Below are 27,970 nucleotides of genomic sequence, written 5' to 3'. Positions count from 1 at the left end.
AAAAATTAAAAAACAAATAATAAATATAAATATAAAATATATTCCATATAAAAGTAAGAACTATATATAAGGATTACGAACGTGTAAAAAAATAAATAATATTCCCAATTAAATTAATGTATAAAAAAAAAATAAAAAGTATATTCCCTATAAAGTTATTATAATTAAAATAGTTAAGGTAATCTTCTCAGCATATTCCAATTCCGAAACATTCCCCACCTTAGCATTTACGAGCTTTACAAATGTCCACAAGGATATTAAATCTTCGGTTCGTTGAAGATATCCGTACATTATGCTATTTTGAATTATTCAAAACGCCGATCGCTAATGGGTGGAGAGTTAAGTACTCCGCGATAAGCTGATTCTATTTTATTCCTCCCTGAATAAAAACATTGATAAATTATCGTGCAAAAAGTGTCAACATACATCGACAGCGCTTAATGCAGTTACTCAAAAAGAGACATTCCCTGGTCATCTTTTAAAAGTGTTAACAATCTTAAAGCCGTTTACAGCTGCATTAGTATTAATTATTATGAATAAACTAATTTAGTCATAATCCCAAAAAGGTTAATTGCCAGCTGAAATTAATCAACTGCCATTTATGAGGGCGCTTGCAGTGATCCAGTGTGTCCAATGTCATGTCGAGAACTGAAGCATATTCGGCGGACATTGCCGAACGCTAAAAAAGTCAATTGCCAGGCTGTTGCACATGATGCGGGTGTGGGAGCCGTTGGCAGCAGCGGCAGCCAATCGGAAACAGCAAAACGCCAATGCACAGTGACATGTGGGATAGGTTTCAAGCTGTGCGGCAATGTGTGAGCGGCTTTTGGCCAAGTTGTGGGGCCGCCCGTTGGCCTGTTGGCCACATGTGGCTGCTGCTCCCACCAGCAGCCCGTTGTTTACTGTGCGTAAATAATGAGCGACATTAAAAGCAAACGCGTTGCGGTTCGAACATCGCTCATACGCCCCATTGCTCGCTGGCGGTCAGCAACATAAAGTTGATCACTTTACACATCGTGCGTGAAGCTGCGGCCACAAAATGTGGCCAATTGATGGCGTCTGCATAGAACGTTTTTGGACAAAATACCAGCCGCTAATTAATAAGGCCCCAGTCAAGGAGATGGACCGAGTCGAGCACAAAATATTGTTAAAATTGTTAAAAGTCTTGAAGTTTTGTGAATTCTTGAGAGCTGTTGTTTATGTTTCTGTGGCTAATTTGCATTGATGCGACTTGAAAACTAATAGATCAGTTTCATATCAATCAAGCATTATGATCACTGAGCGCTGAACTGGTTTTAACACACACACACACGGCATGAGGAAAAAACTTGTTTATGTTGGATAAATAAAGCTTGAAAATAATATAAGAAAACTAAAGTGTCAAATAAACATTTTTGAAAAATTCATTTGGCGCCAATTTTGGCGCCAGCTGCGCCCCAAACATTTTCAACTACTTCGCATGCCGCTTGCAGTTCATAAATAACCAAAATTTGGCGCATTTCAAATTATCTTATTAGCGAACTTCAACAGTTTGGCAACACGATCTAATGCTGGACCCATGCGCGGCTACTGTGTCGAACTCTGAACTTTGCGTAATTCAATTGAACAAAAAAAGAAGTAGAAAAAAAGATAAGACACACGCAGCCACGGGCTGACAGCAGCCCACACACCAAATAAAATTCAACTTGTTTTAGCTAAAAAAATATATAAAAATGAAATCCCCGAAAAACCCCCGTAAATTTGATTAAACTCATAAAATTTGATAGTTGAATTTTCAGAATTTGAGCGAGCTGCTTTATTTTATTTGAATTACGTATTAAATATCCAAATTGCAAAAGCTTCGGAAATGTTGAAAAGCGTGATAGACATTAGCATGGAGCGGACAGCTGAAAGCTGAAAACAATAGGCTAATGCACGAGCACAAGATTTAAATTTCAGTTTTGATCTTTAAATGATCTATTTAATTGTATGCTGCTTTTCAAATTCAAATTGATTGAAGTTTGCACAAGCTTTTGAAGCTGTGAGTAAAAACTATTAACAACCAGGTTGAAAAATATTAGGCAATGCAGGTGTTAAGGCTTAAAAGCTATTGGCTGAAAATGCCCTGAAAATGCCCCGAAACAAAAGATTAAGCTTTAATTTATATTTGTTAATAGAAGTCAATACACTTAAAGCTTTACAAGAGCTTTGCAAGTAATTAAAAACATAATTGCATAGACAAACTTTGTAAACTTGCTGAGTTCTAAATTCAGCTTGCTTTAAGCTTTAATATTTAATTAGCTTTAAGTATTGTGTTATGTCAAATGTAAACTACGTTCAGTTAAGTATAGAAAATTTAAAAAGCTTTAATATTTTTCATTCAAGTATATGCATAACTATTGTACCTGATTTTAATTTAGAAAAGTGCTTAAAGCCTTCTAAAGTTGTCATTGCTTCAAGCACAAGCTTCCCCACGCTTAAAGCTCTTAAGCACTTTTGTCCACGTGCAGCTGCTAAAGCTTTAACATTTAATAAGCTTTAATCATTATGTTAAGTCAACTATTAACTAAATATAAGTCCATTGTTAACTTAATTTATCTTAGTATACATATTCTCTTAAGCTTATATATAAAGTTTGTACCTAATTTCAATTTAAAAACGTTTAAAGCTTTAAAAAGAAAATTGTAATTGCTTTCAGCACCAGGTTCAGCACACTTAAAGCTCTTAAGTGCTTTTGGTGGCCGTGCAGCTGCTCTTATTGGAATGCAATAAAAGATCGAAATGAATTGCTCTGAATAATTGTGTGCCACATGAGGGTCAATTTGTTGATAGGCATCAGGTTCGGGTTTGTTGTTTGCCTGCAACATGCACATTGGCGTGACTAAATAATTCACTTGCAGCCAAATCCCGTTTCAGCCCAGAGACAAAGGCATGCGTTGCATGCCTTCCCATACGACCTCAGCCTGGTCTGAAGACAGCCTCCAAGCGAAACGACCCGGTCAAGTGCTGGTCAAGCAACGTGTGGCGACTGTTCAAGTTGGTGTCGTGTTGGCTCACTGATCTGACGTCTGGTGGTGCTGACTGTGGTGGCTCACGTTGATGCGCAGACGCCGCTGCCTCTGTCGCCGCTGGCGTTGAGTGGCGCTCGAGTTGCTGTGCATGTCACGTCCGACCTTGACGCCTCCTGCTCACAATAACAACAACAAATAAAACAAACAAAAGTGAAATGATCACAATCACAAAATTGTAGCGAAACAAAGATTATCGGCGGCCAGCAAATGAAGTGGACAATGTCGCGCTGCAGACAACAAAATAAAGCCATAAGCAATGGAACTTATCGAATCCGCTCGAGGAATGCCACAGATCCACGAACTCTGACGTCAACTCGAGTGCCAGCATATTCACACTTGACCAGAAAATACGTTCGCTCGACTCAGCTGCTAGAGTTTGTCTCAGATTCTGACTCAATATCCGGCCAGCTCTTTCTCATAATTATAAATTACGAGCTGCTATAAAATATTAATCCAAATACACACCCAGGCTATCATAACTTCAAGCTAAGCTTTATGAACTAATTAACGCGCATAATAGAATCTTAAATTGTGCATGTGGTTGAGCTAATTGAAGACAATGCAAAAAAAAATGCAATATGCAAAATACGAAAAATATAAACATAATAAAAATTCTCAACCGTCCTTCGACTGTCGGAGCAGCCAATTAGAAAGGACTGGCATCTTTATGGGCAATGATATGGCCACTCGGCGGGAGACAGCACACAAAACGGTTCTATCATAAATCCATATGATTCCAGTTATTTGGTAACAGTTGCCCAACCAAACGACAACAACGACGAAGACGTCGACCGCTTCCGATAAACAAAACGGCAAAAGCCAAATGTGAACCGAGCGCTAAAAAGACCTCAGAAACCTGTGCACAGTGGTGCGAAGGATCAAACTGGAGGAAGGGAATTTCTAAGAGCCTATTATAGCGCAATCAAATCGTATTTCAGGATTATATATATTCCAGAGTAGTTAATAATAAATAAATATTTAAAAAATATTTAAAAATATATAATATAGACTTGTGCCTCGGCCCACTGTGCAGGATCAAACTGGAGGAATGAAATTTCTAAGAACCTATTATAGCACAATCAAATCGTATTTCAGATTTATATATATTCCGGAGTACTTTAAATGATAAATCAATATTTGTAAAATGTTTAAAAATATATAATAGATTCCTAGACTTGTGCCTCGGCCCACTGTGCAGCGGCCTGAGCCCACATAGCCAAAAAGTGGGCAAAGAAAAATTGCAATGTCTGAGGCGCGTTAAACAAAGCGCTTCCGTTCAGAATGGCTAAAACCTCTTTAGCTGGGGCGCATCGCATCGAAACTGGGCCAACATATAAACCATGGACCAAAGCCAAACCAAACCAAACGAAGCAAACATGAAACCAAGCAACGGCAGAGCCCAAATACTGATGTGGCTTGGGCTTGGGCTCAAGTTCATTTCAACGGCTGGTTGGGCAGCGATCGCAGACCTTCCAACAACAAAAGAAATACTGCACAAACTGTAAAGCAGCAGCAGCAGCAGCGGCGGCAGCAGCAACAACAACTCGTCACATGGTCTCAAATTTATTTGTTCATCTTGATCTATGAAAGCATAAAATTTAATGGAGCATTATGAAAGAGTTTTTTTTACGTAGAACAAAAGACGCGCCACAGTGCGCCGCAGATTCGTCTTGGTCTTAAGACTTAGGAGAAGGCGTTTACCAAAAGACCAACACGAATAGAGCTCTATGCAACTATTTGACAGGCACTGACAGACGTGGACAGACCGACCGACAGACTGACAGACAGACAGACTGCTGCACGTCAATGCGTCAGCTTGGGTTAAGCATCATCAGCAGCGTTTGGGGCTTTGGGGTCTGGACAGGTCTTGCACATTGCACGCATTGTACGACGGTGTTAATTGCACATGCAAAATGGCAAATGGTCAGTTGGCACTCTGCCCCCCAAACCCCTCCCATCATGGCACTCAACGGCCGGCTCTGGGCAGACATCAGACAATTAAAATGATATTCGGCTGCTTGATAATTACAGGCAGCCAGCCAGTGGTTGCAGCTGGTGTAACCATAATGAATGCCCCTGGCCCCCAGCTGCCAGCCCACACCCCACACTCAATTTAAATGGCGCCTGCGCAACCACAGCTAGGCCCAAAGGCAACGACGAGGCCCTACGATCCAATGGGGCGCAACCTGTGTGTGAACAGACTCATTAGAAAATTGCTGAGCTGCACACAAAGCAAACAACTGATTATGCCCAGCAGCCAAGTAGTTATAATGAGGTCGATTCGAAGCTTTAATATGTGGTTAAGAGAGTAATATTAAGCTGGATCACTTATTTATTTATGAAATGGTTTGTTTTACAGCGCTAGCTCTTAAACTAATTGGGAATTATAGACAAAAGGTTAAATAATTACTTATTGTTTTGATTACATTTGTCAATAATATTTATAGATAAACTAATAATAAACAATAAAAATAATATTAATAATAATTATAATAATAGTAATAATAATAATATTGATAATGATTATAATAATAATGATGATAATGATAATTATAATAATAATAATGATAATGATGATAATCATAACAATGCTATTAATAATAATAATATTAAAATAATTTTAATACTAACAATTTTTAAAATATAAAGTAAATAATATAATTATTTAATTATAGTTAATAAAATAAATATATTAGAAAGTATTTTGATTCTTTATAAGTAATTTATATGAAAACAAAGAATCTTGAAACAGATTTTCTCATATTAAACAAATGATTTAAGAACTTGCTCGCTTTAAGCACTTGGGAATTATAAAAAATGAAATGAGATGAAAATTAAGAGCACAGCCACTTTGTGGGGTAAAAATATACAGACTATTAGAATGTTGGTAATTATATTTACATAAATATGAATCAAATATTAGGTGAAAATAAACTATTAAAATGTTTGAAAACAATAACAATATGATGAAATTAAATATTAGATGGCTTTATTAAATTTAAGTTAACTCAGGTAGAGTTAATTCATTTCTAGGGCATTTGTCAGCCGCAAACACTTGTGTTTCATATAGCCTAGCATTAGAATTTGCTAATTCAAAATCGAAAATCAAAAATTCCCCACTTATAAATGCTCTAATTTCGCATGCGATTAGATGATGAGCTATGTGAAGCTTAGCTCGACTCTTAGCCCAGATTCCACCTGGCAACGCTTCTGTAGGCGGATGTGAATTTCGGGTTTATACTAACAACAACAACAACAACAACAACAACATCAAGAGGCAAACAAAACAAAACAATAAATGTGGCCAGAAACTTGTTGCTGCGGTTGGAAGTTAAAACTAGAATTTATGAGCGATTGTGGGGGGCTTTCGTTGTCCGATGTAAATTGTCTGTGACTATGAATAAAATGAGGAGAGCAACTAAAATGCTTTTTAGCTAATTCTGTGCTAATTCGAGTGACTTTGACTCAATTCGTTACCAACAGAATGTGTAAAATGTATCTCATCTGAGTCAAGACATAGTCAGACCAAAAAGTCCAAAGAAGGTCAACGTGAATCAGCGCTGAGACACACACACACACACACACACACACACACACATACGCACGCACACACAACCTACACAAGATACACCAAATAGACAGTTTTGTCGGTTGATTGAAGTCATCAGTTCTTGATGTTTATTGTAAGCAACAAGCAGATGCATAAATTATACAACTACAGCGGTTCGATGACTCGCCAAAGACTTCACACACTTGGACAATAAATACATAAACATCAGAAATATATATATATATCTCTGTATATATATGTATATATGAGTGTGTGCATAAATGTTTATTGAAGAGCCCCAACAAAAGGCACAAAACGCATTGAGACGCAGCATTCATTAATTTCCACTTAACTGTCAGCATATTAGTTTTATGTTCGATAATCACAGCATATATCATATTATAATAGATCATGGTATGCTCTTCTTCTATTATATTTTTCATCGCTGCACTTTTTGGGGCGTTCACACTTGTTGCTCTAACCCTGTAAAGCTCTGTGGGTAATTAATATTTCGCCTCTGAAGGTCTCTTTTGTAATTGTGCGGGATTCCTAAGTTATATTTGGAAAACGTTTTCAAGACGTTTCCCATATCGAGTTTATCCATGAACATTTAATTGTGTCAGCAACTATTATAAATAATTTATTTGATTTACATGTGAGGTGTTGCCCATTACATGCGAGTAACATATTATTATTCATGTTATAATAGATCAGAGTACTCCACTTTTTAAGGAGGGGGATTCTTGAACCTTGTAAATCGTCAGCGTGTATCGATGATAGTTCTCTATGATGATTGTTGTGAATGAATATTTAGGCATTGTGGTGCTCTAACAAGAAGATAGAGTGTGCAAGACAAAGACAAGTAGGGGATAGGAGTTTTCTCAGATTTCCACAGCAAAATATGTCCATGGTATAGGATTAGTATATGTTTAACTATTTTAAGTAGATCCGTCGGGTAGAGCGAGACAGACTTATTTTAAATAATGAAAATCGCATAGAAAGGCGATTCCATTTAAATAGAAGCCCGATGTTCTCTGCATTTACTTAGTAAAGCTCTCTGCATGGCATATATATTAAACCATGTCAAAGTATCCGCTTTAAGCTTCCCACGGCAACGTTATCCCTCGGCTATTCCCACCGTGGCATACTTGTTTACAGAATAATGAATTTACATAGCATATGACAACAGTTTTGTATGCCTCTTGCATATGCATGAGGTGTAGGCTCCATTGTAAAGCAGAAAAAAAGGTACAAAATGTAAAAATAAATTACGCCCACATAAATTAACGAGCATTTTATTTACAACCAATCGACACTTTTACCGCACTCTGCTCTCCTTTTGTCAGATTTATTTATAATTTTTTTTTGTATTCTTTGATTTTTTCCGATTTTTATTTTTATTGGCATATAAATTTTAATGCCATTTTAATTTGCTCGGCACCTTACGCCCCATTTGCATAACTTTTTGCAACAATGAGTTAATTTGCTCCTTTTTAGTCGCAGCGGCAACCGCTCGTGCTACGTTTTAAATTTAACGTTCAATTAAATTTTATTGTTTCGTACATAATGAAGAAATAAAATGCGCCGCCGGGCAACAGCAACAGCAGCAGCCGCAGCAGCAACAGAGGCAACTGGCAAACAGGCGGACGCTTTAGTGCAGCATGTCCAATCGAGCAACGCCACCAAATTGTTGCATGCCACGGCGCTGACCTTCGGAATTTGGTTTTTGGCATTCGAGCGCTGCACTTGATTTTTTCAATTTCGGTTTTAGGCAATACCCGGCACCGGTGTATAAAGCGGGAATATCACAAATGACAGTTTAAGGCATTTATATTTATATATATTTTTTTCATGGAGCATAAGTCCAATTATTTGCAATAAATGCATATAAAAATTTAAATAAATATTTAAAATTGATCTGGCAATACTAAATGATGCATTTCAATTAGCTACTCGCACTTTTAATTGATCTGGCAACACTTGCTAGAGTTAAGTTGGCTGCGCCTGAGCTATAATTAGACTAAATTTAGAAAAATTAAAATGAAGATCAAGCTGAAAATTCAGTCTAGTCAAAATCAAATATAGACTGCATTTAAATCAAGCAATTACTTTAAATTATCATTCTTAGCTCTTATAGCATCAGAAAATATTAAATATAGGTTTCATATAACGCGAAAACATAAACAATATCAAGTTCAATAATTAAAGTCGTGTGCCAGCCAAATTCATTAATGTTTTTGAAGGTCACTTTGAAATTAAAGTGTTGGACCATAAACTAAATGTTAACGTCAAGGCTAGGTTAGGTTAATTTTTTGACCGCTTTCAGGCTGTTGACCTGACACGCTTAGGCCATGACTTGACCCATTATGATGTCGTGAAATCTATTTAGTCATATTTTCAATTGGAAACATGTGATTGAGAGGAAATCTATGCGCACGCCACCATTTTTCAAGTTTTCAAAGCAGTTGAAACACTTGAGCTCTTGCTTTAAGTAAGCTGTATCATCTGTCATCTGCCTTAATAAACCTATTATACTGACAGGTTGTACATCTTTAGTTGTTACCAATACATATGATATCAATAGGTATATTGCAAAAACTTTTAGGCCGATTAACAATTGAGAACTCGTTCAAAATGTACGGAAACGAAGTTTCAAAATCAGGCAAAACGCAAAATCGAAAAAGTGAAATCAATTCGATTGAGCAGCAAAACGAAAACGTTCGGAATTGATTCGATTTTACTTAGTGAAATCGATGGCAATTTTAGACACGCCTCTGTATAATATTTTTTACGGGATATTTAGGATATTAAGTTTACACTAAGTTTGTGTGAATATGAATATGCTAATATTATAATAAAATACAAATAATTTAAATATAGTCTTAAGACTCTTGTATTTATTGACTGCAATACAGCTGTTATTTTTCTGGGTACTGGTATTTCAGAGTCTTGCATTTGGCAATACCTTGGTATGCATTCGAACTTTGTTGTTGTTTTCGTTTGAGGTTTTCAATTTTGCTGTGGTATTTGCCTGACGTCTGTCTGGCAGGCAGGTAACGCCCCATTCATTTAGTGGGCTCCAGTCCTGACTATCATTTGTTAATTATGCGTATTATTTGCAACATATTTTGTGTAGCTGCCTCGGTCAGAGATTGAGCAGGTAATTTTTTTTAAATCCGTAGCTCAGTAAACCCGCTTGCATTGGCCTTTTTAAGGCAAATGGATAAAAGACCTAAATACGAATCGCCAGCGGCGAGTAAAATATTTCTACAAGATTGCGCATACGCCGTGTGTGCAGCGCAAGGCCCTTCACCAAGAGTTAACTACATTTGTATTTATTGTGCGTCAGGGCGAGGGCAGCAGCAGCAGCAGCTAATAAATATTACAAAATAGTTGTTGATTTCAACAGGCGAAATTAGCTTCTTTTTTTTTTATATTTTAAATATTATATTTTTCTCTGATAATTTCCGGCTGCAGACTGCCCACGAAGACTGCGCACGCATTTTAATGGTAGCATTTTTAGTTGGCTTTGATTTGATTTCTGGCGATTTGATTTGATGACTTAATTGCGTTTCAGTTGCGGTTTAACGAACTTGGCCAACTGGCAAGGACATGCGCAGCACGTTTGTCGGTGGTTTCAGTGGCTCAGTGGCTCAGTGGCGCCAAATTAACGATTAACATGCACCGTTTCGCTTGTCATCAATTACAACTGGGCAGCAGCAGCAGAAGCAGCAGCAGCAGCGTGTGTTAAAGCAAATGCGTTAACATCTGGCTACTAAATTAATGGGTTTCATCTGCACAAATCGCAAATTACATATCGCAAATATCGAATATCATTTGCTCATTTGCTTTTGGCTAAAAGCCACAAACGCCCACAGCTGCAATTCCGGCTCAAAGACAAAAGCCATAAATAATCATTTTTGCACGTTACGCATTGTTAACTAATTATTTAAGTTGAACTTGACGTTAATCAAGCGTTTATTTCGAATATTTGTTTATAATTGGTAATTGTATTATAACTATTTATAAAGCTGACCTTTTGCGTTCTTAAGTCTCGCAGCCAAAGGCCGAGCAATTAACAGCTTGCCAATGTTAAGTGCAAGACTTTGGCGTTATTTTTTTCTTCTGCTCAACTTCTTCCTTTTTTTTTTGTTTTTGCAGTTAAGTACATTACGTTTTGGCCATCTAATGATACAAAGTCGTATAAATAATCTCAGTGATAATGATCTTGCTGGCATTGTTGTCATTTCGTAGATACCCTGTTGCCAGTTAATTAGGGTATAATAATCCAGTTCGAATATCTAGCTCATAAATAAATCGATGGTCTTTGGACAATTTTTGGCTTTCTCCTTGTTTCATCATGCCTTATAAAAAATGTTAGTAATATATTTTAATTTGTTTACTTTTCTTTTTCTTTATGTCCAAACTTATTCAAATCTTTCTGTCAAAAATTAAAATTTTTTATTTCCCATCTTCCTTTTTTTGAAATATTTTATTATATTGAATTTTTAAAAATGTTTAATTATTGAAATTCGACTCCGAGCTTTAAATTTCTTGCGTTTAGTCCAATTATTCATAATTTTCCTGGGCTTGGCTTATTCCCAACTTTAATATAATATTCATCTAATTTATTCTTTTGGGTTTTTTATAAAACAATTTACCAGGCTGAAAACAGGGTAACTTCAAGTCATTTTAGAATCTTTATTGGATAATTCTTATTAATTGTATATTTTTGTTTAATTTTTTTCAATGGTATTTATTTCTTGTCGGACAAACAATTAAAAGCGATTACAGTGTTTAAATTTTTGCTCCACACCGAAATAGCTTTAAGATGCGCAAATTGCTATAAATTGAGTTGTTTGAATAGTCGGTGAGTATTATGAATAAGTATAGATCTGATGAGGCTGTTGCTGGCAACAGGAAACCCCCATGCACGAGCTGGGATACGAGAGTTTGTTTAGCTAATGAATGCGGCTGGCGGGCATAAAATTTCATATTCAAATATCAAAACTCTGGAATGCCAACAATGTAAACAGCTCGCAGCTACAGGTTAAGGTGCAAATTGTTGACTGAGGCTGGATTTCGATTTGGCATGGGCTGGTTATACCAGACTTTTTTATTCATATTCGGGCTTCTTTTTGATTGCATTTTCAGTGTACCTTATCCATCAATCCGCGAATATCGATATCCATAATCAACTATAAATATTTATTAAATCAAGCTACAAATACGCCGATCGCTTAATTTATGGTGAAAGTGTTGTCTTATTTTTACTTCAACATCATCTCATCTGCAGCGTATTTATATAACATATATTTTATTTCATATATTTTTATTGAATTCATTTAAATGAGTTTTGGGCTTCAGCTCAGCTTGTGACCTGTCCTAAAATTAATTTAGACAAACGGCCGACGATTAGCGCGTAACCAAAAAAAAAAACCAGAGCAAATTAGTCAATGTTTAAACAAAATATTACCGAATATTCAAATGATACAAGCCGAAAATGGTCCAGAGAAGTTTGCGTGTGAGCAGATCCTAATGAAGCCTATAAAAAGGTAACTAAGCAAACAGCTTTTTATATTTACTAAACTAACTAAAAATGCGGAGCAGACAATATTCTTGAAAGTATATTAAAGCTTTACTAGGGAAAACATTGAAGAAAAGAAGCTTGCACGTCCGGAGGTAAAAGGCTTTATATACTTACTAAAGAAAAATATAGAGCATAAAAGAAAGTTGATTAAAGCTTTTTATAGAGGTAATCTAACCAGTTTAGGGTAAGTGAACCTTTACATGAGATAAAATGCTTTTCATATTTACTAACGACAAATATGGAGCAGAAAATATTATTGAAAGTACATGAACGCTTTCTTTTCCAATACTATAATTATACTCAGACAGTTAGCTTTGAGCTTTTAAGCACATTTAAGCTTTCTGCAAGTAAATATCTAAGCTTTAAGCTATCATACCTGTTATACATAAAAACTTTAAGGAAGTAAATTCTTTAAAATGACTTTTCACTTTTCAACACTACTGTAAAAAGCCTGAGCGAAAAGCATTAAAAGTTCCTCACAGCTTGAAACATATTAAATCTAAATTCCCTATTTATATTCCGTTTATTCCTAACAGCTTAAAGTATAATAATTCTTAAAGCCCATAGCTCGACTATTAATACTCTATTCACCTTCGCTCTTTACTACCACTTTGCACATTAAGAGAAATCTTTCTTTTAGTTTATTTCCACATTCAGCTCGTGTCATTGCGACTTATGCAAACAGATGAGCAAACCAAATTATTTTGCTCACACAGTAAAAAAAAAAAACCAAAAATAAAGCGAAGTTAAGTTGATTTCTAGGGCACTTGAGAATGCCAAAAATAGATAGTTCCCTTTAAACGTAAGTACATATTTCTCGGTGGGCTTCAACTTCATCAACATTCTGGTTGCGTTATACTTCCGATTGCTTATTTGGACAAAAAAAAAGAACAAAAGAGCTGTCGGCCTGAGACAAATCTCAGTGTCAGACAGACAAATAGTTTAACAAGTGCGCAGCTCGCTGAGCAGAAGATGAGACCCATGCGAAACAGGAACCAAAACACCAAACCAAAAACCACATGACATCACAAGAAATATGATAATACTTATATATGTATATATTTTGACTTTTTGTAGCGCAATGGTACACTTGCCCCATTGTAATGGGGCCCCGTTGGCCAGCACGACTTGACCTCAGCGTGTTAATTGCTCTTTTCCAGCCGGGGTCTACCAACTGTTAATCTCTGCCTAAATGCGTACAGCCAGAGGGCCTGCTCGCCGCTCGCCTGCTAATGTTAATGTTAATCTAAATGTTAATGTGCTTGTTGCTGGTGCTTCGCCCTTTTCTTGTACTTGGACATGTCTGTGCGGCGATGCTACCAATTGCGAGCATAATTGACCTCGCATTCATCTTCGTCCACTTGACCACTTTTTCTTTTACGTTTTTAAACCAAACGTGAGTTTTTCTTATTTAGTTTTTAGCGGAAATTGGTTTTCAACCGCTTTTGTGTGCGTTTATTATTGTTGTTGCTACAATGTTGCAAGAACAATTGAGCTGCGCAATGTAATGTTACCATTTTATTTTTATATTTTTTTGTATGTTTGCCCCAACACGAAGGCAGCTAATTGGAGCGCAGTGTCAATAGCCATCAATTATTAATATTAATTGTTGCCTGATTGCTGTGCAAATTGGCAGTTGAATGAGTTTATTAAATATCGCAGGTATTTTCTGTGGATGTCATAATTTATAGGGTATCTAGTTATTTGTATGTGTTTTATATATTTGTGTATTATATGTATACTATTTATTACATTTTTTATATACTGTTTCATTTTATACCATAACTTTTTTATATGGTAGCGTTTTTCAAAAATAACTGACAATTCTTTATTTTGAATTTCTGTTTCATTTGCTTTTTAGGAACAAAACATTATATGTGGGTTCCACATATTTTTAAAATTTTTTAGCACTTATATTTTTTTAAACTTATTTTGGTCAGCCACTGCTGGAAGACGGAAACTTGATACCTGATCATCAATTTGGGTTTAGGAGCCAGCATGGAACCCCAGAACAGTGTCACAGGATAATACAAACAATTATAAACTCCTTTGAAACTAAAAAATACTGTTCAGCCGCCTTTCTCGATATAAAACAGGCCTTTGACCGAGTGTGGCATCCAGGATTTCTGCACAAGCTGAAGCTCCTACTTCCAGCGCCGTTTTATTCATAGGAGGACGTTCTACGTGAGAAGCGAATGGGCCGAATCCGAAATATACCAAATCAATGCCGGTATCCCGCAAGGAAGTGTGTTGGGCCCAGTCCTATACACCCTGTACACCGCTGACCTTCCTGTTATCGACAGAGATGATCTGCTCATCGCCACCTATGCAGATGACACTGCATTTGTAGCTTCGGCAACGGATCATGCTGAAGCCTCCGTCATCCTGCAAGCCCAGCTGTCAAGCCTCGAACCATGGCTCCAAAGATGGAATATTGTGGTCAATAAACATTCGCCACAAGACGAAAAACCTGCCCTCCTTTTATCCTAAACGGCACCACGCTGCCAACGGAAAACACAGTAAAGTAGCTTGGCTTAACCCTAGACAGGAGATTGACGTGGTCAACTGGCTACTTGGGTACAGGTCGCAGCTTAACTTGAGAAACAAAGTTCTTTTGTACAAGATCATTCTGAAGCCAATCTGGACATATGGGATTCAGCTGTGGGGCACGGCCTCAAATTCCAACATTGAAATCCTGCAAATCCAAAGATTTCAAAATAAAAAACTCTGCGCAGGCTGGTTAAGAAGGTCTCCTATTACGTCAAAAACAGTGGTCAAACACAATGACCACAATCCCATCCGTCACCGAAGAAGTGAAACGAATAAGCGAATGAAGCACGCAGACCGACTGGACAACCACTGCAATCACCTTGCAAAAAACCTTCTCGACAACAACTTGCATCCCCGACGCACCCATCCACTCGACCTGCCTTTTAGGCCGCCTAAAGAGTGGTGAGAACGTTTAAAATACCAGTGCCCCAATACACACAAAAACCACATGTAAAATATCCACACCACACTTTACTTATTATCGAAGATAAAAAAGATAGAGATCGTAAATAAAAATAGAAAAAAAAAAAAAAAAAAAATGTTGGCTCTCTTAAGAGAAACAAAAGAAAGAGAAAGAGGTATACCACTCCGAAATTGGACTGTATTTAGCCGAGATATCGGCCATTTCCAAAAAAAAACATTCGTGCCCAATCTGTCCTTTTTTTGGCATTTTTTGGCCGAGAAATAGCCAGAAAATGCCGTTTGTAGCGTTTTATTAAATTAAAATTAAAATTGAAATATCTCGGGTACCATATGTCCGATTTCGAAATGATATACCACTTTTTTCTCGTACGGATCCCGACTATCGATTGACACCAAAAAAACTGAATTCCAAGAAATGGCCCAATTTGAGTAAAACTACTATGTTTTTTGCAAAAATTACGATGTTGGCTGAAAATGGCTGTGACCACGAGTCGAACGACACCAATCTTTCCAAAATCGGGGCTTATTTGGCCGGGATACAGCGATTTGAAAAACGCGAAAAAATGCCGTTATAATTTTGAAGATTTTTCGTTTTTTCCCGGCTAAAAATGGTCCGATTTTTGAAAGTTATACCTTTTTGAACTCGTACGGATCTCTGGCATCGACTGGCATACCACGTTTTTTGATTTTTGATTTTGTTTGGAAATCCCAAAATTTGTGAAAAAATTTGGATTTTTGCTTTTTTTATGCGCGGACCAAAAGTATGCAGCAGAACAGCTACACTAACGTATTATGTAGACAGCACGAAAGTATGCAGTACTACTAAAGTACTGCTAAAAACCGCTACAATCGGCTATATTTCATATGTTGCCAGATTTATTTTAGATGCCAAATTGATCTAGAGGCCATACAAAAAAGGCTAAAATATCAGTTAAAAAGATGAAAAAAATAATATAAAATTACATTCTTTCAAATAGTTTTTAAGAATTAAATTAAATAAATACAAGAAAAATTCAATAAAAATTTGATTTTTATATATACCCAAAATAAAATTTGGATGCCAAAATAGAGGTCAAAACATTAACAAAAAACCAAACCTTAGGTTAAGATTTGACCAAGTTATGGGGGTTGGAAATTTTGACCTATATATTGTCTATATTTTTACATGAATTTTGACTATGAATAATGTGACCACATTTAGATTGCAAAAACGCCAATATAATTTAGAACCCGAATGAGTTCTTTAGAAAAAGAGTTAAACGAGAGGTTCATGGCAACAGATACTGTTCGCCAAAAGTCAAGAATAATAACTCAGGTATTAGGCAAAATAGTTTTTGAACATGTAAAGAAAAGGTTTAATGCAAATACATTTATCGAGAGCTAAGCCCAGATGCCCAAAGTATACATTGTAAGGATGTGTCAGAATATGTTTAAAGGCTAAGCTAATAAGTACAACAATTGCGTGACAGCTGTCAAAATGGCAAAAGACAACGCATAACTGAGCTACATCAAAGGATCATAAATGAGTTGCAGCAGCAGCAGCAGCAGCAGCATGTCAGCTGGTTCATACACAATGTAAATTGTACTCATGCGTGGACTCCTTGTTGTTGCATGTAGTTATGCATTTTAGGGGCCGGCTCCTTTAAGTGAGCATCTGCTGCTTGCTGCATACGATTTCTGTACGGTATGCCGCCGCAGGAGTGCCTTGAAAATAAATAAACAAAGGCCAAAGAGCCAAAGAACACACACGTCTCATATCGATACATTTGGCACACTTTCCGAGCGCTGTCCATATGCGGCCAAAGTACTTGGTATATTATAGCCCGGAGAGGGGGGATGGATGCAAGACGCAGTCGCAGTGTGCACCACATGGCTGCCAGAGATGTCGATAAGACGTGCGAATAGGGGGAATATGTGCGCGCACACACACACACACACACACGCACGCACACTCATCAAATATGAACGCAATGTCCGAGAAACTTTGAGGATTCGGTTTGGGGGGCTTTCTATGGTGGGGTAAGTACTTGGTAATACGCTTACACATTCATAAACATGAGAATTCAAGCAATCTAAATGCCACTGGCACATGCGACTATTGACAAATCATTAAGGCATGGCTGAAAGGGGGAGTGGCCCCTGCATGCCCCCTCACCCAAACACACCCCGTCTGTAAATATTTGCACTAATATTTGTGTTGTTTTTTGCAGAGCATTTCAAGTACAATTTCGAGTAGACACACTCAACCGTGTAAATGGAGGGCAAAACGCAGGAAGGAGTGGTATAAAAAAAATAGGGTGACTATTGTTTGCATTACTTTTACTTTTTTTTTTCTGCGCATACACTACCCCAGGGTAGAGGTTAATACGTTTATGGCAAGAAATGTGCAACATATTTAAGTGAAAAAGTATAATTGATCCCATTAAATAAATATTTTACTAAACATTCAATATGAGATTGACTCAATAGACATATATAAATATGATCTTATTTCTTTGTTTCAGGTTGTATTTGTGATATTTTAGATATTACTTTTTCACCCAGTTTTGCCTGTGGAAAATGTCATTCTGCTCGTACTATCTTGAGCTCCTCTTCTATTTTAAAATATATCGAATTAGGAAACCATAAATCCAAATCAACAGCTTCCGCTCATGTTAATCTTGTGGTAAGAATCTTAGAGCCGAGAATTAAACTTTCATTTCGTTCATTTAACCTTTGACCCGTATTTCTCATCCAACTGCAGTGAATATCGCGAAAAGCGATATAATCTTATAGTTATTAGTTCCTACTACAATATATTACTCTGAAAAATGTGTTGCCAATAATCTTATTTTTATGTTATGATACTCGGTGTTCTTATCCATCCGCTTTTAAAGGCGTTAATGGACGCTAGGAAAGATTTTGTAGGCAGTTTTTTTATCATTTATTAGTTTAAAAATGTTTGAGTCTATTGCTTTATACTAAATTATATATGTATCTATATATGTATGTAAAATATGTAGATGTTGTTGGAAAACATTTTTGTTTTCACAAATTTTTATCGTTCACCTACGAGGGTATCGCGTGTTCGACTTGCTAAGCAAAACTCTCTCCGTAGCTGTTTACTCTTACTTTTACTGAATTTTTTATTATTTATTTTTGCTTTGTATAAAGCAAAAAAAATATTGTTTTTCGCGTGGGTGGGTTATTGACCATCTAGGTTGGGCAGCACTTCCACTGCCTCGCTTTATGCTCGAGCTTGAATATGAAAATTTTAATTGCAATATTTTCCAGCTGAGGCAGTGTCTACTTTTTTTTAATTGAAATTCATTGCTCATTGTCCGCTAAGCAGAGCAATTGTCACATTGGCTGTTAATTAAGAGAGAGCCAACCGAAAAGCAACCCCCAATTGAAGATGCGGCAGCAGCAGAAGAGGGCGCGGTCGACGACTGATTTACGTACTTTAATTAGAAAAGTTGCCAAGGAAACGACAATTTTCCCAGGCATTCACTTGAGCTGTGAAAACGACATAAATCTGTTCACAAATTGCGAAGTTGCAATTGAAAAAAATATTCAAGATATAAACATGGTATCTGGAAACCTTTTGCTCTTCGACTTTAAGAACAAGTTTTACAATTTCCGGAAAGAACAAAATGAGATGAAGAAGCAGAAGGAAATAGTTCGTCAGGCGACCGCACAAAGCGGCTCTTGAAGGCAAATGCCGCACAATTGTTGTATCGAGGGCCGACATAAATCTTCAGTCTGGGCTCGGCATCTAATTATGCCGAAAAACCAAAATTTCCGGCAACACTTTGCTACCTGACTTTGAAACTGCTCTCGAAATTCTACACAATTTTTGATGATTATAGTTTATGGCTTGAACGAGCTGGAAGACGGGGCCAAGTAAATGACTTTTTTATGAGCCAGTTGCTGCCACACAGCGAGTTTCCAGGAAAGTGCGCGGCTTAGCTATTTGCATGACCCCCGGAACCCGCCAGCTACAAGCGCCAACACAAATGCTCATTAGTGGGTCACGTGCCGGCGCCACGTTATCAGCTGCTTTGGTTTGGGTTAGTGTCAACAGCCAGCGCCTTGAACAAACACAAACTGTGCCCAAGGGGGCAGATATACATATCTATATATATATATACATATATACACCCACCACCCACCTTACGACGAATCCGAGTCCCAATCAACTGCAGAATGTGCGTCATAATCAAGGCAAATTGTTTGATTATGAAGCAAGCAAACTGATAGCTCCACAACTTCCAATTAATATATCAAAACCGAAGCATGCCTTTGAGGTTTCAGTTTCTGTTTCGGTTTTAGGCTCGGATTGCAGCTGCGCCCGTTGGCAAATGCGCTGCCTACATGCCACATTTCGTTGCACAGCAGGAGCAGGGGTCGGATACAGAGTCTCAGATACAGATACGCACAGATACGCACACCCACAGCATTTAATACATACACCTGCCCGTCCATTTATCATTGTGTTTGCGGGTCCAGTGCACAATAGAGTTAAAAATCAATTTTAGCTGCATTTTCACCAAGGCAACAACCCAACTCAATTGTTACAATTTGGCATTATGTTTGCCAGCTAAACAGTTGAGTCATGTGAAAAATGGGCGAGTTTCTTTTTGCTAACAAAAGAGTTTTTGTATACCCTATAGATGGACTCAAAAGAGTATCATACTGTTGAGTTTGTGCATAACCAAAAAGTATAAAAAGTCGAGTTAAATCAACTCTGTTTTTATAACCTTGTAGAGAGTATTATAATTTTTTCAGGGAATATGTTACGCATAGAAGACATCTCCGGCCCTACAAAGTATATATATTCTAGATCAGCATCAACAGCCGATTTGATATAGCCATGTCCGTCCGTCTGTCTTTTTCTATATCAAAATATTTTCACCAGACTCAGCATTTATGAGCTTCACTTTTCTCACATATTTGCAAAAGGCAAATGTCTAGAAGGATATTAAGTGTTCGCCCCATATATCCAAGATATCCTTTCATAATAGAAGCCCCTTAATTCTGAGATCTATTTAAGTAGAGCCAGTAAATTTAGTATGTGCTTTTTGGCATACCTAAAAGCAATCAGACTGAATTCCTAATTTGTATATCTACGATTATACTATCAAGTATAAAAAACTATTTACAACTAAATGAATATATCAGATGCAGTAATCCATTATAAAAGCATATTATTTAGCTAAAACGATTCTATTCTTTTTTCAAAAATATACTCTCTGCATCAAAAGAATATCTTGCAGACAGGGTATTTTGCAGTCGAATACACTGAACTGCAAATCTACAGCTTGTTTTCGCATTGTTCTTCACTTTGCAGCATCATTTTTTATGTGTCGCACAAAGCGTAAATAGCATTGAAAATTCTCTTTAAAAATTTAATTGATATAAAAGTACCTTTAGATCCGAGCTGAATCCCATTTGGTTGGCCACTTGCCTGCTCCGAGCGAAGCAATTTATATTCGTTTATCGTTTATCGCCTTTTTGTCGGCGGCTATTTTCGTGGGACCGACAAGAGTGCACCCAGAGGAGCGGCAGAGTCGGAGCGCTAGAAAAGATAACACAATAAATTAGCCGAAATGTCTGGCAAGGCAGCGTTTGGGGAATACCCCTAACCCAAGGCGGGCCCAAAGACAAGCAGACGGAACTCGAGTGTCGTAAATGTAAAAACCACACTCCATGCTCTCCGCCCAGCTATTGATTTTAAATTTATCAGTTTTACAGTCCACAATTTAAGAGCTGCGACAAGGTGAAGACTGGTTACCAGTAAGGAGGAGAGGGGGGGGGGGGGGGGTGGGCTGGGCACTGATAAAGGAAACCAAAGCCGCCGCATCCTGTCTGCCATTTGGTAGACACCATCGCAGACTTGGTGAGCCCAACGTTAAGCGAAACTCAATTCAATTTGCCAAGGCTTAGACGGCAGCCTGTGCAAAATTAATAGCCAAATCACATTAGCACGCGACGACGGCCTATTATACGGGCTACACCAAATAATAAAAAAAATACAACATAAAAAAAGGGGGTAGTAGAAAAAAAAAAAAACATAAACAGAAAAAAGAAAATCACAAATGCGAAATTTCCTTTGGCTTTGTCGCGACGCTGTGGCAAATTGTTAAGTGCATGGCATAAAAAATGCGGGCAATTCTGTTATGAGAACACCAAATAGATGAATACTCTATTATTGGAATATATTGAAGATTTTCTTTTTTTAATAAATAATTATTACCTACGAACTATAACTAATTTAACAATGACTTGATTAATTGAAAAACGACTCAAGTGAACCGTTTATTTCTATTTATTCAAAAAGCAATTAATTAAAAACTTGCACGACTTTCTATTAAGAATAAATGGTTAGCTAATTTATATTGCCATAAGCATTTTAATTTATATTAAATTGTGAATGCTCTACATTAATTAAACAGAAATAGTTGCACCATTTTTTAAGTAATTTATTTTAAGAGCAATAAGTTAAAAACTTGCACAATTTTCCTTTAAGCTGAAGCAGTTGAAAATGTATGTTGATTTAATTATCTATATTTTATAATATTTTTAATTAGCTTCCTTTTTTTTATGCTCTAAAGTAATTAAACGGAATTAGTACAGTAAAAATTCGGTTTTTAAAACATTTGTATTTAATTTAATTCAATTACTTAGCTAATTCCTTTTAGAATTCCCAACTATTCAAGTAATTATAAGAGGTAATTAACCTAATTATTTAAGTTATACAGTATACAGCTTTGTTTTACAGTTCAGCCTATGTGCCCGACTATAGGGTATTTAAGGAGTCAAGCACGCATGACAATGCCAACCCTTGTTTATGCGCAGCGCGTTTCGTTCTACTCGGACAACTGTTGAAAATTGCAAATTGATGCTGAAATTTTATTGAACCGACATTTGATTTAAGCCAGAGAAACTTTACGCAATCATCGGCAATATTTAACCAACTTTACAGACAGCGCATTTAATCGAATTTTAAGTTTAGTTTGGAATTTTATTTAACTAAAAGCAACAGTTGTTCAGTTTTCCCCCAACTGCCCCAACCAAGCCGCAAAATTCAATAAAGCGCTAATTTATATAGAGTGCTGCTTTATTTGCCCCCCGCCCCCGCCCAAAGTCTGCTGATGGGTTCAGATGATGATTCGCGCTTGGCTGATTTTAATGCTGATGTTTGGTGGACGGGGGATAGGGCACAGACTGTGGATAGACAAGAACACATCATAATAATGCAATAAAGGACCACATGTGAGTATAAATATGTGTGTGTATGTGTCTATGTATTTGTGTGGTGTTTGCTTTTATCAATACGTATGAAAAATAATGGCAGTGAACTATCCTGGGATTGGCAGCACAGCCCGCATCCAGTTGCCTGGGCAATAAATGAAGATACACACAGACACACACACACACAGATACGTTTTATACACACATAGATACATGGTGCATAGTCAATAGAATAGCTCCTTTGGGTCTGCTGTTTTCTGCATTGACACTAATAAAAATCGAGTTTTGCTTTGCTCTTGCCCCTCTCCCACAGGACGTCGCAATATGAGCTGCAAATTCATTTGCCACCATGGAACAATGCACATATTATGATTGGGCTTGGATTCTGTCTGTTTCGAGTTGGTGTTGGGATTGCGGCAATATGAGACAGCAAAAGAGACCCTTTTGCAGCTGGCCAGTTGCGGTTGGTCTGGCCAGTAGGCTTGGCTTATGCGTTTGCTCTAGCACATTTGAAATGTGTCAAGAATTTCAAATTGAGCTCATTCCTTGCGGTCCCGTGTAGTTGGCATCGTGTGTGTGCCTGAGTGTGTGCGTGTGTGTGCAACAAGTTGGCAAAGCTGTCATCATCAAATGTGGTTACAATATTAATTGCACTTGACAGCAGCATCTATAGAGCTGGCTATTCAAGTGTATGCTGACGAACAATTTAATATGCTATACAGATTTTAAAGTGCGAAAAAGGAAAGGACTCAAGAAAAAGTACATGGAAAAACAGGGAAAAGATGAAGTACACGCAATCAATCCAGATAAACACCACATTGATCTTGCCGCATGACTTTTCAATATAATTAACCCTTTAAGCAAAGTGCGCTTGAACCCTTTGGGAATTCTAAGCTTAATCCATGGCAAATGCTTTTTTTTGTAAGCGAAAAGTCGATGTTTTAATTAGCTAAAGGTTATTTAATTTGTTATAAAATCAACTAAATGTAATTTAGCTCGACTAAGGGATGCCCTTTTACCCGACCTGCTTAGGCTAAATAGTTGATGGGGTAAAGTCTATATTTATGCAGCAAAAGTACGCTCAACCCCTTGGGAATTCTAAACTTACACCCTTAAAAATGCTTTATATACATGATCTTAAATTAGCCAAACGTTATTTAACTTTTTATTAAACTAACAAAATGTTTTATAGCTGGACTAGGAGCTGGCATTTACTTCGGTTTGCGTAGTTAATATAGTTTTTGGAATAAGGTCTTCATTTTTACAGCAAAATTCCGCTTGAACCCTTTGGGAATTTTAGGGTCACGCCATAAAAATGCTTTGTATGTGATCTAAAAGCCTAAAGTCTTAGTTTAAATTAGCTAAATGTTATTTAATTTGATATAAAATTAATAAATTGTATTATAGCTCGACTAGGTGTACTTTTTTCTGCTCTGCGTAGGTAAAATAGTTTTTGGTATACGTTCCTTATATCTATGTATATTTGGGATACATATTTAAAGGTATTTAAGAAGCTCCCAGATACAGACAGACACAGCTCTATCAGTAAAATTAAATTTAAGTATAGAAACCTTCAAGATTTATATGGGGTCAAATGACTTTTTTGACTGTAAAAGAATTTTGTATTTGCTCTCACAATTTTAGTAGTTTAAACTGTTTGATAACAAATGAGATTTATGAGAGTATGAGAAGTCTATTTTAACGATTTATGTAAATTGCACTAAAGGCCTTTAAACTTCACATTTACAACTGTGCACTCTCTTTGTCGACTTCAATTACGAAGCACTTTCAATAGCTCCATTAGATGAAAAACAGCGCACTGAGAAGATTTGCATGCAAAGGGGATGATATGGAGATAATAACATTTTTCACACACTCCCACGAAACGCTGCCCCCCCCCCCCCCAGCCTACCCCTCGACTGCCACATAGTTAGGCGCAAGTCTAATGCAATATCTTCAACAAAATTCATTGATGTAAAAGGCAATGCGGGGAGTCGACAGTCAACCCTCCCCTGGCATGATAAAACGTGACAAATGCGAAGCTGTGCGGATTAGTTCAGTTCAGATGGAAATACTGGAAAAAACTGGAGAGCTGGCAGAGAAGAGGAAGCAATTGGTACCCAGCTGCGTTGACTCTGCGGCGCTTTAAATTCATTTAAAAATGCATTTCTATTAGTTGGAATTTGTTAAGCGATTTGAACTGAGGCCAGACCCCGAATGCACTTGAACTTGTGCCTTATCAGAAACCCACACACACACACACACACACACACACACAAATAGGCACAACAACTGTTCGAATTTGTGTGCAATTGTTCGTGGCGGAGTTGAATTTCCTTGAGTTTTTTTCTCGTTTTCCTTTTACTAAAGAGTCGCTCAATTAATTATGCGCGTTTTCAAACGCTTCGCTGACTAAATGATAACCCAAGTGGATATAGCTGAAAAACCGAAGTTTTAATACCCTTCCCTGCACAAAATTTATTTACTTGTTTCTCTGCATATTATCTGAACTTATATGAAACAGTTAAAAGCTTTAGAATATTCACTTTCAACTTATTTAGTTTTTAATATATTGCTAGAAACCAAAATCTGCTTTTTATGTAACTAAAGAAACATCGGGGCATCGGGCAAAATGAAAAATAATACAAAATTTCAGAAAGAAGAAATTCAAAAATTTGTCTTTTGAATGTCGTTGTTTGAACGATAATTTCTTAAACAGTTACAGGATATATTCGTCTAATAATGATAAAAATATATATTAGATAAAAATGCTTTATTTCTGAGTTTAGCTGGGACTTCTTCTGTTAAGCAGATACTACAACATAAATTGGATAAGCAGCATTATGATACATATACTACATCTAGCTGGTTATTTATTATAGTGCTTGAAGATTTAAAAAAAAATATATATATATATATATAAATAGCTTCAAGCCTAAGAAACTTATAGGACGAGCTGGCTGTTGGTTCAAATTCGTAGTCTTATTTCCTTAAAAAATCCATGCCTGGCATAGTTGGTGACAAAATGTAAATACCCTTTTGCTAGGGTATGCCCAGCCAAGGCCAAATCTCAGAGCTCGAACACACACGCACACACAAGTGTCTTATGCTTCGCTTATGGACATTTCATGTTCAACCTTAACGTGGGACAACGATCCCCTCCCAGGCTCCTACCGCATTTATGGTTGCCGCTTGGGCGCTGATAACTTAACGGCATCAAGTACTTGAAATATATGGGTGTATTTGTATCTGTATCTGCGAGTGTGTATCTGTGAGTGTGTGCCCGTTTCTATGGCATTTCCTGCTCGTTTTTTTTTCATGGCCGTCGCTTGAAAATTGATTTCGTTTTAATTGTTTTTCGTTGCACTCGAACGCATTTTGCAGTTCGTGCATGTAAAAGTGCCCAGAAATGTGAGTATTCGAAATGTACTCAAAAGCAGTCTGTAAGACAGGATCAAACTTGTTCAAATGCCAGCGGGGGGGAGGGAGGAGTATGTGCTACCAATTGTCAACCAAATAAATTCATTAGACACTTTTGTCTTTCACAAAAATTATTCCAAGAATTTCGCTTTGATAGACATTTTTGCCACAATATTTATCGATTTTCAGAGTTCGCTTTTATGTAACTTAGTTTCGTTTTGTGTGCCGCATCGAAGAAAACATCCCCGAAATTGTTGTTTGGCATGGAATACCGCCCCCGGTCACAGCGGGTAGCGGCTATGTCTCTCGCCTCTCAACTCTCAGGCCTGCGGCAATTTATTTGCCTTGGGTTTTTGGCTGCTCAATAATAAAGTCCTCTAAATCTTTTTTGGTCAAATTGCATTTGGGTTTCGTTCGAGCATGAATTAAAAGGATATATATGCGTTGCTCCCCCTCACGCTGCCGTCCTGTTGGGGGTTGGAATTCGGCATTTGATTTGAGCAGACAATGTCAACAAGCGCACCAACTGGCCCATCAATATGTATAAAAATCCCCCTCTCTCTTTGTTGATTCAAAATTCTGCAAAATTTCGGTGTAGCCAACAAAATTTATAGCCAAAGCCCTGAGCAAACAAAAGCCGCCTTTCAATTGCGGCCATAATATCGAACATAATCTTGTAAAGAGCCCGGCCATGAAGTACGAGCGTAGACACGCCTAATTGCTGGGCTGAAGTACAGCTGGAGGTGTCTTCAATGAAAACCAAATGAAAATTGTAAACCTAAATCCAACAATAATCTTACAAAGAGGAAACTCTTTTATTGTTGCCTCAACAAGCCAAAGATGAGCGCGAGTCGTGCGTGACACGACGCAATCGTGTCCGAAAACTACGTTCATATAGATATAGATACAGATGCAGATACAGATACAGATGCAGATATAGATACATATATAGATATAGATATAGATATAGATATAGATATAGATATAGATATAGATATAGATATAGATATAGATATAGATATAGATATAGATATAGATATAGATATAGATATAGATATAGATATAGATATAGATATAGATATAGATATAGATATAGATATAGATATAGATATAGATATAGATATAGATATAGATATAGATATAGATATAGATATAGATATAGATATAGATATAGATATAGATATAGATGTAGATATAGATATAGATATAGATATAGATATAGATATAGATATAGATATAGATATATAAATGAAAATGTATCGGAAATTAATGTATATATCATGTTAATTTATATCTCTAACAATCGGTTAATTTTTTGCTCGTGCTCATCACGATCTTTGCCCATCTCTACTACGAGACACGTGCACAAAAAAACCGCTTAGCAGCCTCGCTGAGACGCAGATAAATCTGCGATTCTCTACAAAATCAAATGTTTTCAGTTCAACGAATTTCAAATGAGCCAAATAAACAAGCGAACTCGTCGTCGTCGTCATCGTCGTCGTCGTTGTCATTGTTGCCTGCCCCAGGGCAGGGCTGCGGCTATAGAAATGTATCTTTAAGATACAGCAAACCGAAAATAACTCATTGTTTTGTTAGATTTGCATCTACTTATTTAGGCTCCGTGTTCCGGAGCAACATGTTTTGCTTGCGGATTACTTTTGCCATAGATTATGTGCGTGCGATAAGAAAACTACATATAAGTATATTTGAATGCCGAGCATTGTTCTTAGATATTGTATTTCAAAACTGAGCCGGGCTGCTCTGTATCTGTGTGAGTGTTGTGTAAAAACGCCCTCAAAGTTCTCGTTTTACTTTCATGTTTTCATAGTTCATTATGCGAGTTTAACACATTGCTGGCACACGTGTTGCACACGTTTGAGGGATTAAATACAGCCGGGATTTGGGCACCGTTCAGGCTGCCACAAAAGGATTTGCAACTAACGGAAATATTAGCTACATTAAACCCAAAATGGGGAGCATCGGCTGAATTTTGCGCGCCATTTCAAATTAATTAGAGGCCGTATTGTTCCAAGCACTTCTCTCAGCTGTCCCTTTCCCTGTTCATGCTTAACTACGTGCGGCTGCAAACTCTCACATGTGCGCACTTTTACCCAGCTGTTCGCAGTCCTTGCTACTGCAGCAGATACACATCCT

At 37.1% G+C, this 27,970-nt stretch overlaps 1 protein-coding gene across 2 annotated transcripts in view; it reads right to left on the bottom strand.

Annotated features, from left to right (window-relative positions):
- Nucleotides 1–27,970, bottom strand: part of scaf (scarface) — a 91,490-nt gene that overhangs the window by 34,631 nt on the left and 28,889 nt on the right. Inside the window, exon 2 of one of the 2 annotated variants that reach the window (XM_064695627.1) lies at nt 20,570–20,720. The exons of the other annotated variant lie outside the window; for it this stretch is intronic. The gene's annotated coding sequence lies outside the window, so the exon portion shown is untranslated. The remainder of the gene's footprint in view (nt 1–20,569; nt 20,721–27,970) is intronic. 2 annotated transcript variants of the gene reach the window in all.

This window comes from Drosophila montana, unplaced genomic scaffold (assembly GCF_035044405.1).
Source record: "Drosophila montana isolate Dmon_TW-CO22-7 unplaced genomic scaffold, ASM3504440v1 contig_3833_1, whole genome shotgun sequence".
NCBI classification, from domain to species: domain Eukaryota; kingdom Metazoa; phylum Arthropoda; class Insecta; order Diptera; family Drosophilidae; genus Drosophila; species Drosophila montana.
This window is presented reverse-complemented; position numbering and strand designations above follow the sequence as displayed.